The sequence below is a fragment of the Chiloscyllium punctatum genome, chromosome 45, assembly GCF_047496795.1.
Source record: "Chiloscyllium punctatum isolate Juve2018m chromosome 45, sChiPun1.3, whole genome shotgun sequence".
NCBI lineage: Eukaryota > Metazoa > Chordata > Chondrichthyes > Orectolobiformes > Hemiscylliidae > Chiloscyllium > Chiloscyllium punctatum.
This window is the reverse complement of record NC_092783.1, coordinates 54,339,351-54,357,282: the sequence shown is the minus strand read 5'-3', so window position 1 is coordinate 54,357,282 and position 17,932 is coordinate 54,339,351.

The following is a 17,932-nucleotide window of genomic DNA, read 5'->3' as shown; positions in this document are numbered from 1 at the left end:
ATTTGTTTTTAAGGTAAACTGCCCATCACCTAATAAGCTTTAAAGGCATACTCTGGCCATAACAACGGAGATGAAGCAAAAGCGAGTATATAGATATAGGTCATGGATCAGCCATAATCACATTGAATGATAGAATAGGCTCCAAGTGCTACATAGCCTACATATGTTTCTAGGTGTCTAATGGACAGTGCATTTTAGCTCCCAACCATTCACTGCATAAATATTGCTTTTTTTGTTTATGGTGAGCCTGACCTCGGTAGTGGTCAAGTTGTTGGAGGGAATCCTGAAGGATAGGATGTGCATGTATTTGGAAAGGCAAGGAATGATTCGGGATAGTCAACATGGCTTTGTGCGTGGGAAATCATGTCTCACAAACTTGATTGAGTTTTTTGATGACGTAACAAAGAAGATTGATGAGGGCAGAGCAATAGATGTGATCTATATGGACTTCAATAAGGTGTTCAACAAGGTTTCCCATAGGAGACGGATTAGCAAGGTCAGATCTCATGGAATACAGGGAGAACTAGCCATTTGGATACAGAAATGGCTCAAAGGTAAAAGACAGAGGGTGGTGGTGGAGGGTTGTTTTTCAGACTGGAGGCCTGTGACCATATACTTTTTGTCATTTACATAAATGATTTGGAAGAGAGCATAAGAGGTACAGTTAGTAAGTTTGCAGACGACACCAAAATTGGAGGTGTGGACAGCGAAGAGGGTTACCTTGGATTACAACAGGATCTGGACCAGATGAGCCAATGGGCTGAGAAGTGGCAGATGGAGTTTAATTCAGATAAATGTGAGGTGCTGCATTTTGGGAAAGCAAACCTTAGCAGGACTTATACACTTAATGGTAAGGCCCTCAGGAGTGTTGCTGAACAAAGAGACCTTGGAGTGCAGGTTCATAGCTCCTTGAAAGTGGAGTCGCAGGTAGATAGGATAGTGAAGAAGGCGTTTGGTATGCTTTCCTTTATTGGTCAGAGTATTGAGTACAGGATTTGGGAGGTCATGTTGCAGCTGTACAGGACATTGGTTAGGCCACTGTTGGAATATTGCATGCAATTCTGGTCTCCTTCCTATCGAAAAGATGTGAAACTTGAAAGGGTTCAGAAAAGATTTACAAGGATGTTGCCAGGGTTGGAGGATCTGAGCTACAGGGAGAGGCTGAACAGGCTGGGGCTGTTTTCCCTGGAGCGTCAGAGGCTGAGTGGTGACCTTATAAATGTTTACAAAATTATGAGGGGCACGGATAGAATAAATAGACAAAGTCTTTTCCCTTGGGTCGGGGAGTCCAGAATTAGAGAGCATAGGTTTAGGGTGAGAGGGAAAGATATAAAAGAGACCTAAGGGGCAACTTTTTCACGCAGAGGGTGGTACGTGTATGGAATGAGCTGCCAGAGGAAGTGGTGGAGGCTGGTACAATTGCAACATTTAAAAGGCATTTGGATGGGTATATGAATAGGAAGGGTTTGGAGGGATATGGGCCGGGTGCTGGCAGGTGGGACTAGATTGGGTTGGGATATCTGGTTGGCATGGACGGGCTGGACCGAAGGGTCTGTTTCCATTCTGTACATCTCTATGACTCTATAATTTGTGTCCTCTCACAGGTTTCTCACTATTTACACAATCTAAGAATTTCATGATTTCAAACATCTCCATTGAATCACCTCTTAGCCTTTGCTGCTTCAGAAAGCAGGACTCAGGCAATAGTAAGTATGTCAGGGGAACTTTCTCTTTGGAATGGAACATTGACATTGATGGAGCCCCTGTGTAATGCTGATATGTAGCACTTAATCTTGAGCTTGGACACTGCCCATTTTCTGCAGATGCCAGAATCGAGGTTACGTTTCTGAATCCCATGACACTCTAAGCTCCCTAATGATATGTACTAGCTCTCATTCTGAGGCATATCTAACATTTGAGGTGTTGTCTCTGGCCATGAACGCACAAGGCATAGATGTGTCTACCGGGGCTTTTGGGGATGGAAGAAACAGTCATGAGGTTGTGGGATGGGGTAGTGCAGAGGTTGACTCACACTGAAGTTTGCAAAGTGATGCAGGATTCTCTGGGTAGTTTCATCTGAATACTATGACTGAAGTAGTGTTGTACTTGATGCACTAATGTGAGGGTTATATTCTTGTGAGTGATCATTAACAGATTTTAGTAGAGTTATACAGACCCGACAGTCCAACTCGTCCAAGCCGACCAGATTTTTCAAACTGAATTAGGTCCACTTGCCTGGGTTTGGCCCATATCCCTCTAAACCTTTCCTAATTATTTACCCATCCAAACGTCTTTTAAATGTTATAACTGTACCTGCATCTATCACTTGCTCTCACAGTTCATTCTACATCTGAACCAAACTCTATGTGAAAAAGCCATCCCTCAGGTCCCTTTTAAATCCTTCTCCTCTGACCTTAAAATTATATCCTCGTTTTGAATTTCCCTATCCTAGGGGCAAGCCCTTTGCTATTCTCCTTATCCGTGTCCCTTATGGTTTTATAAACCTCGATAAGGTCACCCCTCAACCTCCTATGGTCCAGAGTAAGAAGTCCTAATCTATCTTGCCTTTCCATATTGAATATAACAATATCCAGGGGATGGGCAGACAGTGTATCTTACCTGGAGTTATACAAACCCAAGTTCCAGCTCCATGTGACTTGAAGTCAATCTAATCCACATCCATTCACACATGCTCAGCAGTTATACGTAGAGTAAAGATACTGTTTCCTTTTGACCAGGGAATTTAAAATATATATGAGAAATGGATGAAAGGGTATAACTTGGATCTTGGGGACAATCAGGTCTCTTGTGGAGATCTACTTTTGATGCTAGCTTCTGGATCTACCTGTGCTGAAAAATGAGAAGAGTGGGATCCAAAGAGATCTAGTGGGATCTTCAGAGCAACAGTCTCCGATCGAAGTCTGGCCGGAGCACTAGAGTACTTCTGTTGTTCCTCCTGAGAGTTTTATGAAAGGTGGGCTGTGTAGTGGGTTGGTTGAATCTTTAGCAGTATCTGCTGTGTCCCTATCAATGTTTGAGGTTGAAACCTCCTGAGGCAGATTCACTGAGCTGAACCTTACCAAAAATTGACTAAGTGTCCTTTTTGTAGAGTTTTGTGGAGGGATTGCTCTGTGAAGCTGAGTGAGTTCTCTCACAAACTATTCCAAACTCACCTCCTTATGTGCACCACATCCTTATGGCATCCCACTCATCTGAAGCTAGTCCAATTCACCACTGCCAGGTTATCTTGGGATCCTTGATGCTGGGGCCATATTAACAAGACCCTCATGCCCCTAAGCGCCAGTTGGCAGTGCGGAGCTATCTTCATCGTTCAGTTAACTTGCCCCAGAAATAACAGCAAGGGGATATCGATGCCTTGCTTTGTGGACTCGGCCCTGGATGTTCTGTTGGATGAAATGGTATGGAGGAGGGCTTCCCTCTTCCCCTAGGACTGGCAGAGGAGGTAAAGACAGCAGACCTTACCACTGGATCAATCAGAGAAACAAGACAAAGATTGGGATGATAATGAGCAATAATCCATACAAATTGACCTCTTGTTGCTCACTGGTGGGAATCTCATTTGTGGGCAGCACGGTGGCACAGTGGTTAGCACTGCTGCCTTACAGCGCCGGAGACCCGGGTTCAATTCCCACCTCAGGCGACTGACTGTGTGGAGTTTGCACATTCTCCCCGTGTCTGCGTGGGTTTGCTCCGGTTTCCTCCCACATTCACAAAGATGTGCAGGGTCAGGTAAATTGGCCATGCTAAATTGCCTGTAGTGTTAGGTTAGGGGTATGGGTGGGTTGTGCATTTGTGTAGACTTGTTGGGCTGCAGGGCCTGTTTCCACACTGTAATGTAATCTAATCATTTTGCTGTCCATTACTGGTTTTAAAAATGGGGTTTCGCTCTTGACATTAAGAAACCCCTCACTGAACACACTTCATCCCAATTTTATGAGATTTCTCAACATGGCCCAGACTGTTCAGGGCTTACAAGGATTCCACCCATAGCTTCTATCTCACCCAGACAACTTTGGAAATGGGAATCATGTCATTGACAGGTGGTACCTTAAGAGACAATATCAGAAACAGGGAGTGGAGGCAGAAGGAAAAGTTATCTTCGCCTTGTTTAGTTTACATGGAATGAAGTGTGCACCTTACGCCATCCAGTTAGGTCAACTGCGTAGGCTGGGGAAAAGATAGTGGTTCATTCTGTACAAAATGGTGTGTTTCAGTATGACAGGTTTCACTGAACATGCAAAAGGATAAGAGTCTTCTTGGAGGAATGCTTAATGAAAACTAGTTAGAGCTTGTGCATCAGGGAACATTCCTCACATGTTAGCACAACCAGATATTGGAGTAAGGAAAGGCAACAATAAAAGTGGACAGTTTACTTTCTGAAACTAAAAAGAACAAAATTCTGGAAATTCTCAACAGATTAGGCAGCATCTATATGGTGAGAAACTTCCATCTCCAGATCAATGTATTTTATTGTTATTTCCTTCCTTTTATCACAAACCTTTCCTTTTGAATTACCTTCCACATCTCCTCTTTTCCCCGTCCATATATCCCTGTCTCTGAATTTGTGTAAAAAACAAACTCAGTTTCCAACTTCTCCCAGTTATAGTGAAAGATCATTGATCTGAAGAGTTGTTAGAGCAACCGTAACAGGTTTAAGACCCTGAATGTCCAGTTGCCTGCCACTTCAACACCCCACCCTGTTCCCTGGACAATATCTCTGACTCAAGTTTGCTGCAGTGCTCCAGTGAAGCTCAGCACAAGCTGGAAGAACAGCACCTCATTTTCCACTTGCGGACCGTGTAGCCTTTTGGACTCACGATTAGATTACTTACAGCGTGGAAACAGACCCTTCGGCCCAACAAGTCCACACCGACCCGCCAAAGCGTAACCCACCCAGACCCATTCCCCTACATTTACCCCTTCACCTAACACTACGGGCAATTTAGCATGGCCAATTCACCTAACCTGCACATTTTTGGATTGTGGGAGGAAACCGGAGCACCCGGAGGAAACCCACGCAACACGGGGAGAATGTGCAAACTCCACACAGAGAGTCACCTGAGGCGCGAATTGAACCTGGGACCCTGGCGCTGTGAGGCAGCAGTGCTAACCACTGTGCCACCATGCCAAGTTCAATAATTTGAGGGCTTGAGTTCTCCCATGTGTTTACTCAACCCCACATCCCAGGCCTTGATATCACATAATCTGCTATTGCACACATCCCATTGTTAGCCACTAACAGTCTATTAATAAATATTGACCCACCTTGCCATACCGTTATCCACTCCTTTTTCTGTCCAACTGTTCTTTTCTCTCTTTGGGCTCTGTTGCTTACTCCTCCTCCCACCCTCTACCCACCCTCTTCATATAAACTAACATTTTCCTAGTTATCATCAGTTCTAAGGAAGGGTCACTCGACACAAGCCGTTAACTCTGATTTCCCTCTACAGATGCTACCAGACCTGCCGAGTTTAGCCAGCAATTTCTGTTTTTGTAACAGGATTAACTCTGTTTTTCTCTCCATAGATGCCACCAGAACTCCAGTGTTGTTTTTCTGAATTTTTTTCAGAAAACTAGTTTGAATTGGTTAACACGCAAAACCTCCCAATCTAGTGAAAAGGTAGGGAGAAACGTAATCAAAGTACTGTGTCTATCAAAGTGCCATTGCCTTTCCAAATAGTGAAAGTACTGTCAGGAGATCTCTGACTTTGTGAGTTGGGCCCACTACTGAGCTTGGAGTTAATGCAAATCAATCTTGGTTAAACTCTCAGTGACAATGGGAGAAAGTGAGGACTCCTACTAGCTTTTACGTCAGGGCATATTTCAGGAAGTAGCTTATTTCTATTCTCACAGACATTATGATATGAACTAAATTAGAACCTTGATGTTTGTGCTGGTGCAGTGCCTCAGGTTTCTTTGGATACTTCCGAAACTTTGCACAACAGGGGACCACCGAATGTGCTATTGCTGATGATGAATGAGGTGTTTCTGCTGATATTAGAGCAGGGTTTCTCAAAGTAAGTCACGGCCCCTTTTAGTGGGGTCACAAGTAGAGATTTTGGGGCTTGCAAATTCCAAGGTGACTATGGCTGCCATTGACCTCGGTCACCCCACCCACCCCTTTACCCTGCCTTCACATTTCTCATCAAGGAGCTATGACAATGTTCAAGCCTCGTAAACGGGGTCGCAGTGGAAAAATGTTTGGAAAATGGTGTTTTAAAAGCTGCTTGTGTTGATGTTAGAGGTTGTGTTTCTGTAGATATTAGAGGCTGTATTTGTGTTTATTCTAGAGGTTGTGTTTCTGTAGATATTAGAGGCTGTATTTGTGTTTATACTGGAGGTTGTGTTTCTGTCGATATTAGAGGCTGTATTTGTGTTTATACTGGAGGTTGTGTTTCTGTCGATATTAGAGGCTTTATTTGTGTTTATTCTAGAGGTTGTGTTTCTGTTGATATTAGAGGCTGTATTTGTGTTTATACTGGAGGTTGTGTTTCTGTAGATATTAGAGGCTGTATTTGTGTTTATTCTAGAGGTTGTGTGTCTGTAGATATTAGAAGCTGTATTTGTGTTTATACTGGAGGTTGTGTTTCTGTCGATATTAATGGCTGGGAGTCCTGCACTCCTGTTTCTTTTTTTTATTATTGTGTTCACACACAGAGTCACAGTCACACACTGATCCAATCTCCAAAAGGGGGAAAACACCCAAGTGGTCTGTGACAAGCACTGCCCTTCGATAGAATTTTTTTTTCACACTACTGCCTAACTGTGGTAGTGCTTATTTGCACTCCTGTTTCTATCTGTCAGCCAGGGCTCCCTGATTGGACCAGGTTAACAGCCCCAAACAGGGAACTCATATTCTAATGAGATCCACCTGGCTGACCTCATTACAATCACTGCACCCTGTGTCAGCTGAACCTCATTGGCTCCAGGTCAAGCAACAAATTGTTATTAAAATTCAGATTCCCATTTCAAAACCCTCCATTACCTCACCTTTTCCTATTGCTATTGGATGGCGAAAGCAGGGGTATGGTGATAACTTTGCTGGACTGGTAATCTACAACTGCAGGTTAATGTGCTGGTGACATGGGTTCAGAAAGCAGAGAGTGGAGATGAAAGGGTCCTTCTCAGGAGGGCAGCCGGTGACAAGTGCTGTTCCACAAGGCTTTCATTGTTGGGACCACAATGTTTCACTTTGTACATTAATGATTTAGATGAAGGAACTGAGTGCATTCTGGCTAAGTTTGCAGATGATGCAAAGATAGGTAGAGAGAAAGTAGCATTAAGGAGGCAGGGAGGTTGCAGAAAGATTTGGACAGGTTAGGAGAGTGAGCAAAGAAGTGGCAGATGGAGTACAATGTGGGGAAGTGTGAGGTCATGCACCTTGGTCGGAAAAATTTCTGCATGGACTATTTCCTAAATGGGGAGAAAATTCAGAAATCTGCAATGCAAAGAGACTTGGGAGTTCTAGTCCAGGATTCTGTCAAAGTAAACTTGCAGGTTGAGACAGTAGTTAGGAAGGCAAATGCCATGATGGCATTTATTTCGAGAGGACTTGAATATGAAAGCAAGGATTTTGAGGCTCTATAGGGCGCAGTTTTGGGCCCCATATCGCAGGAAAGATGCATGGCTCTGGAGCGTGTTCGGAGGAGATTCACGAGAATGGTCCCAGGAATGAACTGCTTAGCATATGAGGAATGTTTGAAGACTCTGAGTCTATACTCGATGGAGTTTAGAAAGATGAGGGGGCACCTAATTGAAACTTACAAAATATACAATAGCCTGAATCGTGTAGATATTGGGAAAATGTTTCCATAGGTTGGAGAAACTAGGACCTAAGAGCACGACCTTAGAGTAAAGGGAAGGCCTTCTAGAATAGTGAACAGTGTTATGTCAGATTACACTGGGATCTTGATTAGATGAGCCAATGGGCTGAGAAGTGGCAGTCAGAGTTTAATTTAGATAAATGCGAGATGCTGCATTTTGGGAAAGCAAATCTAAGCAGGACTTATACACTTACCGATAAGGTCCTAGAGAGTGTTGCTGAACAAAGAGACCTTGGAATGCAGGTTCATAGCCCCTTGAAAGTAAAGTCGCAGGTAGATAGGATAGTGAAAAAGGTGTTTGGTATGCTTTCTTTTATCGGTCAGAGTATTGAGTAAAGGAGTTGAGAGGTCATGTTGCAGCTGTATAGGACATTGGTTTGGCCACTTTTGGAATAGTGCATGCAACTCTGGCCTCCTTCCGATTGGAAGGATGTTGTGAAACTTGAAAGGGTTCAGAAAATATTTACAAGGTTGGAAGATTTGAACTATAGGGAGAGGCTGAACAGGCTGGGGCTGTTTTCCCTGGAGCGTCGAAGACTGAGGGGTGACCTCATAGAGGGTTATAAAATCAAGAGGGGTATAGATAGGGTAAATAGACAAAGTCTTTTCCCCCTGGGTGTGGAAGTCCAGAACTGGAGGGCATTAGGTTTAAGATGAGAGGGGAAAGTTATAAAAGGGACCAAACAGAGGGTGGTGCGTATATGGAACAAGCTGCCAGAGGAAGTGGCAAACGCTGGTACAGTTGCAACATGTAAAAGACAGCTGATGAGTATTTGAATAGAAAGGGTTTAGAGGGATGGGGGGGTCTACATTAAAGTGGTGCTGGAAAAGCACAGCAGGTCAGGCAGCATCCAAGGATCAAGAAAATCGATGTTTCGGGAAGCAGGGACCCTCCAGGGTGGAGAGATAAATGGTGGTTGGGGGTGGTGGTGGGGCTGGGGAGAAGGTATGAAATAGTACAATAGGTGAATGGGGGTGGGGATGGAGGTGATAGGTCAGAGAGGAGGGTGGAGTGAATAGGTGGGAAGGGAGATAGGCAGATAGGACAGGTCATGAGGGCGGTGATGAGCTGGAAGTTAGGAACTGGGATAAGGTGGGGGGAGGGGAAATGAGAAAACTGGTGAAGTCCACATTGATGCCCTGGGATTGAAATGTTCCAAGACGGAAGATGAGGTGTTCTTCCTCCAGGCGTTGGGTGGTGAGGGAGCAGCGGTGGAGGATGCCCAGGACCTGCATGTCCTCGACAGAGTGGGAGGGGTAGTTGAAATGTTGGGCCACGGCGCGGTGGGATTGATTGGTGCGGGTGTCCCAGAGATGTTCCCTAAAGTGCTCTGCTAGGAGGCATCCGGTCTCCCCAGTGTAAAGGAAACCACATCGGGAGCAACAGATACAATAAATGACATGTGCGGAAGTGTATGTGAAACTTTGATGGATGTGGAAGGCTCCTTTGGGGCCTTGGATAGAGGTGAGGGGGGAGGTGTGGGTGCAGGTTTTGTAATTCCTGCAGTGGCAGGGGAAGGTGCCAGGATGGGAGGGTGGGTTGTTGAGGGGCGTGGACCTGACCAGGTAGTCAGGGAGGGAACAGTCTTTGCGGAAAGCGGAAAGGGGTGGGGAGGGGGATATATCCCTGGTAGTGGGGTCCATTTGGAGGTGGCGGAAATGTCGGCGGATGATGCGGTTTATGCGAAGGTTGGTAGGGTGGAAGGTGAGCACCGGTGGGGTTCTGTCCTTGTTACGGTTGGAAGGCTAGGGTATGAGGGTAGAGATGCAGGATGTGGATGAGATGCGTTGGAGGGAAACTTCAACCACGCGGGAAGGGAAATTGCAGTCTCCAAAGAAGGAAGCATTGGGTCAACTGCTGGCAAGTGTGACTAGATTAGGTTAAGGTTTTCTGGTTAGCATGGACAAGTTGGACCGAAGGGTCTGTTTCCATGCTGTACATCTCTATGACTCTATAACAGAGATAAAGAGAAACCTCTTCAGCCAGAGAGTGGTGAATCTATGGAACATGTTTTTTTATTATCTAGGCCTCAAGCTCTGCAATGACTTCCCTAAGCCTCTCTCCCACACGTCCCTCCTTTAAGACAATCTTTAAAATCTACCTTTTTGACCAAACTTTGGATCATCTGAGCTAATATCTCCTTATGTGCCTCTGTGCTATATTTTGTTTTATATTGTTGATGTGAAAGGCAATATGTTTGTATATATGTGTTGCTGTTGGTCTGAGTTAATTTCCTCGTGTCTCCTACCCCACATTCACAACTGCTTTCCGAATACCTCTAAGAGATGGTAGAGAGTAATCAGGAGGGCAAAAAGGGGGCACGTGATAGCCTTGGCTGAGCAGATTAGGATGAATCCAAAAAGATTTGTTAAGTATATTATAGGAAAAAGAATAACTAGAGAGAGAATAGAGCCCCTCAAGGACCAACATGGACATGTATGTGCAGAACCACAGGAGGTCGATGAGGTCTGCAATGAATATTTCTCCTCTGTGTTTACCGTGGAGAAAGACATGACAACTTGGGAACTTGGGAAGTTAGTGGTGGTACGTTGGGACAGTCCATGTCACAGTAGAGGAGGTGTTGGACATATGAAAATGTATGAAGGTGGATAAATCTCCTGGTCCTGACCAGCTATATCCATACACACTGCAAGAGGCTAAAGAAGAAATTATAGGCCCTGACTGATATTTTTGCATCATCGTTAGCCACGGGTGAGGTCCCGGAAGACTGGAGGGCAGCAAATGTTGTGCCCTTATTCAAGAAAGGCTGCAAAGAAAAATCTGGGAACTAAAGGCCAGCAAGCTTAACATCTGTGGTGGGTAAGTTACTTGAGATAATTCTGAGAAAAGTTATACATGCACTTGGAAAGGCAGAGTTTTGGTTAGGAATAGTCAGCATGGCTTTGTGAGTGGGAGATCACGCCTCACAAATTTGTTAGAGTTCTTTGTTGAAGTGACCAGGGCAGGGCGGTAGATGTAATCTATATGGATTTCAGTGGAACCTGGTAGGTTGCTGTGGAAGGTTAGATCGCATGGAGACCAGGGGGAGCTGGCAAATTGGATCCACAATTGGCTTGATGGTAGAAAGCAGAGGGTAATAGTGGAAGGATGCCTGTCAGACTAGTGGAGTGTCTCAGGGGTCGGTGCTGGGCCCATTGCTGTTTGTTATCGATACAAATGATTTTAATGAGAATGTGCAAGGCATGATTAGTAAGTTTGCAAATGACACTACAAAAGGTTGTATCATGGACAGTGAGGAAGATTATCAGAGATTGCAACAAGACCATGACCAGCTTGGGAAGTGGGCCAAGAAACGGCAAATGGAGTTTAATTTAGATAATTATGAGGTCTTGTATTTTGGAAAGTCAAATCAAGGTAGGAGTTTTGCGGTGAATAGTAGGGCCTAAAGAAGTGTAGTGGAACAGAGGGACCTTGGAGCTCAGGTGCACAGTTCCCTGAAAGTGGAGTCCCAGGTAGACAGGGCAGTGAAGGGGGCTTTTGGTACACTGGCCTTCATCAGTCAGGGCATTGAATATAGAAGGTGGGATGTTACGTTACAGTTAAATAGGACGTTGGAGAGGCCGCACTTGAAGTATTGTGTTCAGTTTTAGTCACCTTGCTATAAAAAGGATGTTATTAAACTGGAAAGAGTGCAGAAGAAATTTATAAGGATGTTACCAGGACTCAAGAGTCTAAGTTATAGGGAGAGGTTAGCCAAGCTAGGACTTTTTTCTTTAGATCATAGGAGACTGAGGGGGGATCTTATAGAAGTTTATAACATCATGAGAGGCATGGATAGGATGAATGCACTCAGTCTTTTCCCAGAGTTGGGGAATCGAGGATTAGAGGGCATCAGTTTAAGATTAAAGGGGAAAGATTAAAAGGGAACCTGAGGGGCAACATTTTTACACAGAGGGTGGTATGCATATGGACTGAGCTGCCATGGTTGATGTGGGCACATTAACAGCATTTAAAAGACATTTGGACAAATACATGGATAGGAAAGATTTAGAAGGATATGGGCCAAGTGCGAGGAAATGGGGTTAGCGTGGATGGGCATTTTGCTCGGCATGGACCATTTGAGTCAAAAGGCCTGTCTCCGTGCTGTCTCAATTCTATGAGTCAATGACACTTAACTGGGAAGTGTGACAATCACTCATCGGGTATTTATCTGAAAGAATGAGTGTCCCACCAGCAATTCATCACATTACTACTTTGACTTGAGGTTTTCAACAATACATTAAGACATGCAAAGTAATAGAAACAAGTCATTAACTGAATGCTACAGCTAACAACCATCTGCAACAACATGTGCTGAAGTCAGCAATAATTCATAAACAGTAGAGTGTAGGTTCATAACTTCTTGAAAGTAAAGTCACACGTAGATAGGATAGTGAAGAAGGCGTTTGGTAAGCTTTCCTTTAATGGTCAGAGTATTGAGTACAGGAGTTGGGAGGTCATGTTGTGGCTGTACAGGACATTGGTTAGGACACTTATGGAATATTGTGCACAATTCTGGTCTCCCTCCTATAGGAAGGACGTTGTGAACTTGAAAGGGTTCAGAAAAGATTTACAAGGATGTTGCCAGGGTTGGAGAGTTTCAGCTATAGGGAGAGGCTGAACAAGCTGGGGCTGTTTCCCATGGAGCGTCAGAGGCTGAGGAGTGACCTCATAGAGGTTTATAAAATCATGAGGAGCATGGATAGGGTGAATAGCCAAGATATTTTCCCTGGGGTCGGCGAGTCCAGAACTAGACGGCATAGGTTTAGGGTGAGAGGGGAAAGATTTAAAAGGGACCTAAGGGGTAACTTTTTCACGCAGAGGGTGGTGTGTGTGTGGAATGAGCTGCCAGAGGAAGTGGTAGCGACTGATACAATTACAACATTTGAAAGGCATCTGGATTTATAACTGGTAACTGAATAGGAAGGGTTTAGAGGGATGTGGGCTAAGTGCTGGCAAATAGGACTAGATTAATTTAGGATATCAAGTTGACATGGACGAGTTGATCCAGAGGGTCTGTTTCCATGCTGTACATCTCTATGACTCTCTGACTCCATACAACAGTCAAAAATGATCTGTAGAAGCAAGCAATAATCTCTGACAATATGCGTGCAACTTTACGCAACCAGCTAAAACAACAGTGATCATTGGAGGCAGCAAGTAACCATACATAACAACAGCAACATTCAGTATCAATCCATACTAACTTGCAGTTAGTCAAAAGCTAAAATCTTTGAATCCCTACAGTGTGGAAGCAGGCCATTCAGCCCATCAAGTCTACACTAACTATTTAAAGAGCATCCCTCCCCATCCCTGTAACCCTGCATTTCCCATGGCTAATCCATCCAGCTTGCGCATCTGTGGACAGTTGAGCATGGCCAATCCACCTAACTGGTATGTCTTTGAACTGTGCGAGGAAACCAAAGCACCCAGAGGAAACCCACACAGACACAGTGAGAGTGTGCAAACTCCTCACACACAGGCGCCCAAGCGTGGAATCAAACCCAGGGCCCTGGTGCTGTGAGGCAACAGTGCAAACCACTGAGTTAAGTTAAAAAATCACACAACGCTGGGTTATAGTTCAACAGGTTTATTTGGAAGTACAAGCTTTGCTCCTTTTTCAGATAGTTGGTGTGGCAGGATCACAGAATTTATAGTAAATGATCAAAGTGTCATACAACTGATGCGATGTATTGAACAAACCTAGTGCCCCGAAAGCTGGTACTTACAAATAAACCTATTGGACTATAACCTGGTGATTTTTATCTTTGCCCACCCAGTCCAACACCAGCACCTCCACACCATAACCACTGAGCTAACAGCAAATTATTAATGGGTAACTAGAGTCAATGTGATGCCACAGTCATTAGTAAAAAGCATGAACGTTCTTCAACTGTCAACATCCAGCAATGTTTGAAACAATGAATTCGTGCCCATAATGTGGCCATCTCTGATATCACCAATCTCCAGGTTCACTACTTTTCGTTGAACCATCACGGGAGAGAAGATGTTCCAATGTTGCTGTCACATTAGGTGGTGGAATGTGATTTACAAACTGCAAATAAAACCCTTAAATACTTAACAGAAGAGCAGAGTATTATTTAAACGGAAGATGATTGCAGACTGTCGAGGTGCAGAGGGTTCTAGGAGTATGTGGGCCAGAAGAAGTTAGAGTGCAGGTACAACAATGGTTAAGAAGGCTAAAAGGATGCTAACTTTTATTATGAGAGGAACTGAATATAAAAATAAGGATGTTATGCTTCAGTTATACAGGGCATTGGTGAGACCACATCTTGAATACTGTGTGTCTGTTTTAGTTTCCTTTGGTTTTCATCTGCCTAGGCATTCAATGATTGATCTTATAATCCTCCACTCCACTTTCCTGTCTTTTCCTCATAACTCTTGGTTCCCTTCCTGATTATAGGCTCTTGAATGTTCCCATTGGACTCTAATGTCTTAAATTATGCTTTGCTACCTTCTTTGTCAATGATTCCAATGGAGTATAATGTTCAGCACTTCACAAATTATTCTATACAGGGTAATACCAATGACTGGTACAAATTGGTTTTGGTCTCAAGGGATTTGTACTCTTATTCTACTGGCCATATCTCCTTCACTCCAGTTAGTTTCCCTTATTCCAGTGGCTATTCCTGCAATGTTTCCTTCCCCAACTATCCTGAATTTGTGTTTCCATTGTTTATTTTCTTTCCCTTTTCTTACAAGTATTTAAAAAAACACTTATTATATTGTCAGTAGTTGCTCAACATCTTCACTTTCACCACCTGTTGAGATTACTTAAAGAAAAAAGGAGCACTTACATTTCCATAGTGCCTCAGGACATCCTGCAGCGACCAATCCAAGCTGACCGGCTCTAAGATGCCCATTCTAAGCCTATCAGCTTCTACCTTCTTCCTTTCTGACAAAGTTGAATATCTTCTTGACCGGTCTTCATAACCCTTCACCAAACTCAGTGTCAAACTTTGTTCGATAATGCTCCTGTGAAGATAATTGTAACATTTCATTCTATTCAGAGTATTACGTAAATATAAGTTGTTATTATTCTGTCATACTTTGGTAGACAATGCTTACTGTATATACTCAAGTAAACATCAATCTCATGTAAAAGTTTACCCTCTATTTTTGGCCAAAAAATCTGGAATTTTCCATATATCTCATGTAAAAGTCAACCCAGTTCTTCACAGATAACAGATCACATTTGTAAGTCATGTCGATAAATGTTGTGATGAGGAAATAAATATTTTTCAGTTAGTTTGTTAGTTTGAAAAACTAAAACAACAGGAGACAAGAGAAAACAGAGGGAAATAGAAGAATTTGGTGTGAAAATTTACAATGGATCAGATCAGTCAGGTAACAACCTCCTTTTGTGTTTTTTTCTCTTTATTCGTTGAGAGATCAATTGGGTTTCTGCTAATGATGCGGTATTTTGGACTGTTGTTTGAATTTCATCTCCTCAAAAGTGGTATCCATGTAATAGTCAACGCCATAAATTTAACTTTAAAAAAATAGTCTGACAAAATTTGACTTTTACACAAATGTATACGGTGTAAACAACATTGAGATGTGTTAATACATTAAAGGTATAATATAAATGCAAATTGTGGTGTTTGTTGCGGCTTCATCAAGATTATTTCTCAAGTGGCCCAGATCAATTACAAATTGTCTTGCTGAGTTAAGAATGGACTCAACAACAGAAGGGCAGATAGCTGGGATGTGGGGTTATGGGGGAAAGTGTTGGTAATGGAAAATACTCATAACGATCAGATTTGGAACCAAATTTGTTCTGAATAATGGGTAAATGAGATGGAACAGGGGCTACATACTCACATTATTACATTCCACAATCTGTACAAGCAGATAAGGGCTAACAGGGCGATTCAGCAGACTAGCCCTAACTCTATCACTTTCTTGAACCACTGCAAATGATGTAGCGAGAGCTGTTCGGAAGGAAAATCCAGGATTTTCCCAGGTCGGCATGGTTGTGCGGCTGGAAGGGAACTTGTGTGGTAGTCATGTTTCCAAGATGATTTTGTCCTTTCAGGAAGCAGAAGGCAAGTGTTTGAAAGGTGTTGCAGAATTGTGTACATCACTCAAAACTTGGATATGATGAATAGGATCTTTCACTCCAGCTTATAGCTAACATAAATTGCTGTGTCAAAACTAACCCGCAGACAGTCTAAATCCAACATAAGAAAACTTCCATAGAGAGACATAACCATCTGAGAGGGATCAACTGTTGGATGCATGCACCCAGGAATGTAAAATAGAATTAATGTTATTTTATTCTTGTGTCAGCTTTTAGCACTGTTGATTGCAGTCAAAGTCAGTTGTTTTTCTTTTGAATCTGAATAAATGAGGATAAGCTGAAAGATAAGACAGCAGATGGATTTTGTTATAGCTGTAACCAAATTTAGCAAAAAGGATGTCAAGTTCATTGGACGATAAGAACGTTCAGCAGACTGTATATTTACTTAATGTGTGACAACAGGAAGTGGTTACATGAAAAGCAGCATTTCAGAAAAGTTACAAAGATGGGGATTGTGAAGATCTGAGGGAGGACAAGAGTGATTGAGCACCACCACCCACTTCTGCACTTCCATACTGGGGCCCAGGAGTAGGAGTTCAGAAAAAGCAGTCAGCCTCTTGAGACTGACAATGTTAAACCCGGCACAGGCTGGGGGAGGGGGGGAGGGGGTGGTGGGGGTGCGCGGTGGGTTGGGGGGCGGGGCGGAGGCGAGGGAGCTGAGTAAGATTATTGGACTTAGTGGCCTCTTTCTGCACTGTAAATTCTATGCCCTCTATTTTGCGGTCAGTGACAAAGTCACATTGCTCATGGTTGGCCTAAAGAACAGCAGACGACAATGATCTCCTGATCTCCATGGCCTCGGCTTCCCCTTTCCTGATATTAATTTATCTAGTGGAAAGGGATCTCTGCCAGCCAGGAACAGAGATTCCATTGAGAAAGCTGTGGGCTTTTCTGGCCAGGTGCCAGAAGAGACGGTTTTATTTATGGGGCTTTACACATGTGCCCAGCGAGATTCCCCCCCGTCCCCGTCATCTTACCAAATGCAACCCCCCCATCTCTTCCGTCCGATTGTAGCCCCATCTTTCCATGCCCCACTTCCAGAACAGCACATCATTTCAAACATCCATGGAAAGATTGGGATCCCTTATGTCCCCATAGTCAATTCTGAAAGGCTGTTGTTCCCTGGGCAATCCGACTCCCCACTTGCAGACAAGTAGCACAAAGCCACGCTGCCCACAGTATGTAGCTGGTGTGGGTGACACTCACTTGCACATACAACCCCGATCTCTCACCCTAATCACTGTTAAACCACCAGATCACACAGTTTACCTGACCTTAGATACATCCCATCAAAACACTCTCTATGCCACCCCTATTTGGTCCCCAGTGCCCACTGGACAGCCACAGTTTGTCCAGTAGGGAACATCACACACAGACAAATAATCAGACAAGTCCAAAACAGAAGCTTTTATTTACACCCAGCAAAGGGGGACACAATTAAATGAGCCAAGGCTGCAGTGTATCCCCGCAAGCAAACCAAATACTGGAATCTTGATCTTGACAGTCCATGTTGGTCTGCTGCACCCAGTTGATGTCTACAGGAACCGGGTATCAGTCAGGTCCTCTCTACCTTGTATACCTCTGTCATCCTCATGGAGAGCTTCCTCCTGCTCAATGTCCTCTTCCTTTACCTCAGATGACTGCTCCCTTTTCCCCCACTCCTCAACATCTATTACATCACCTCACTGGCAGCCCCAGTGGTGGACAGCACATGATGCCAGGATGATATGGCACACTCTGGCTGGACTATAAGGAGGGCACACCCCAGACTAGTCCAAGCTGGGGAATCATGTCTTCAGCTGCCCTATCATCAGCTCCACCATGCCCGTAGATGCAGATTGTGTGCCAATTCGGCGATGGTGCCATGCCGGCTGATTGACCAACCCTTTACCTCCAAAAGGGGATGCCTGCTGCATTCCAACCAAACATGTGCTTCATAAACTTGCCCTTTCAATGTCCTCACATCCAGCAGTCATGGATCCT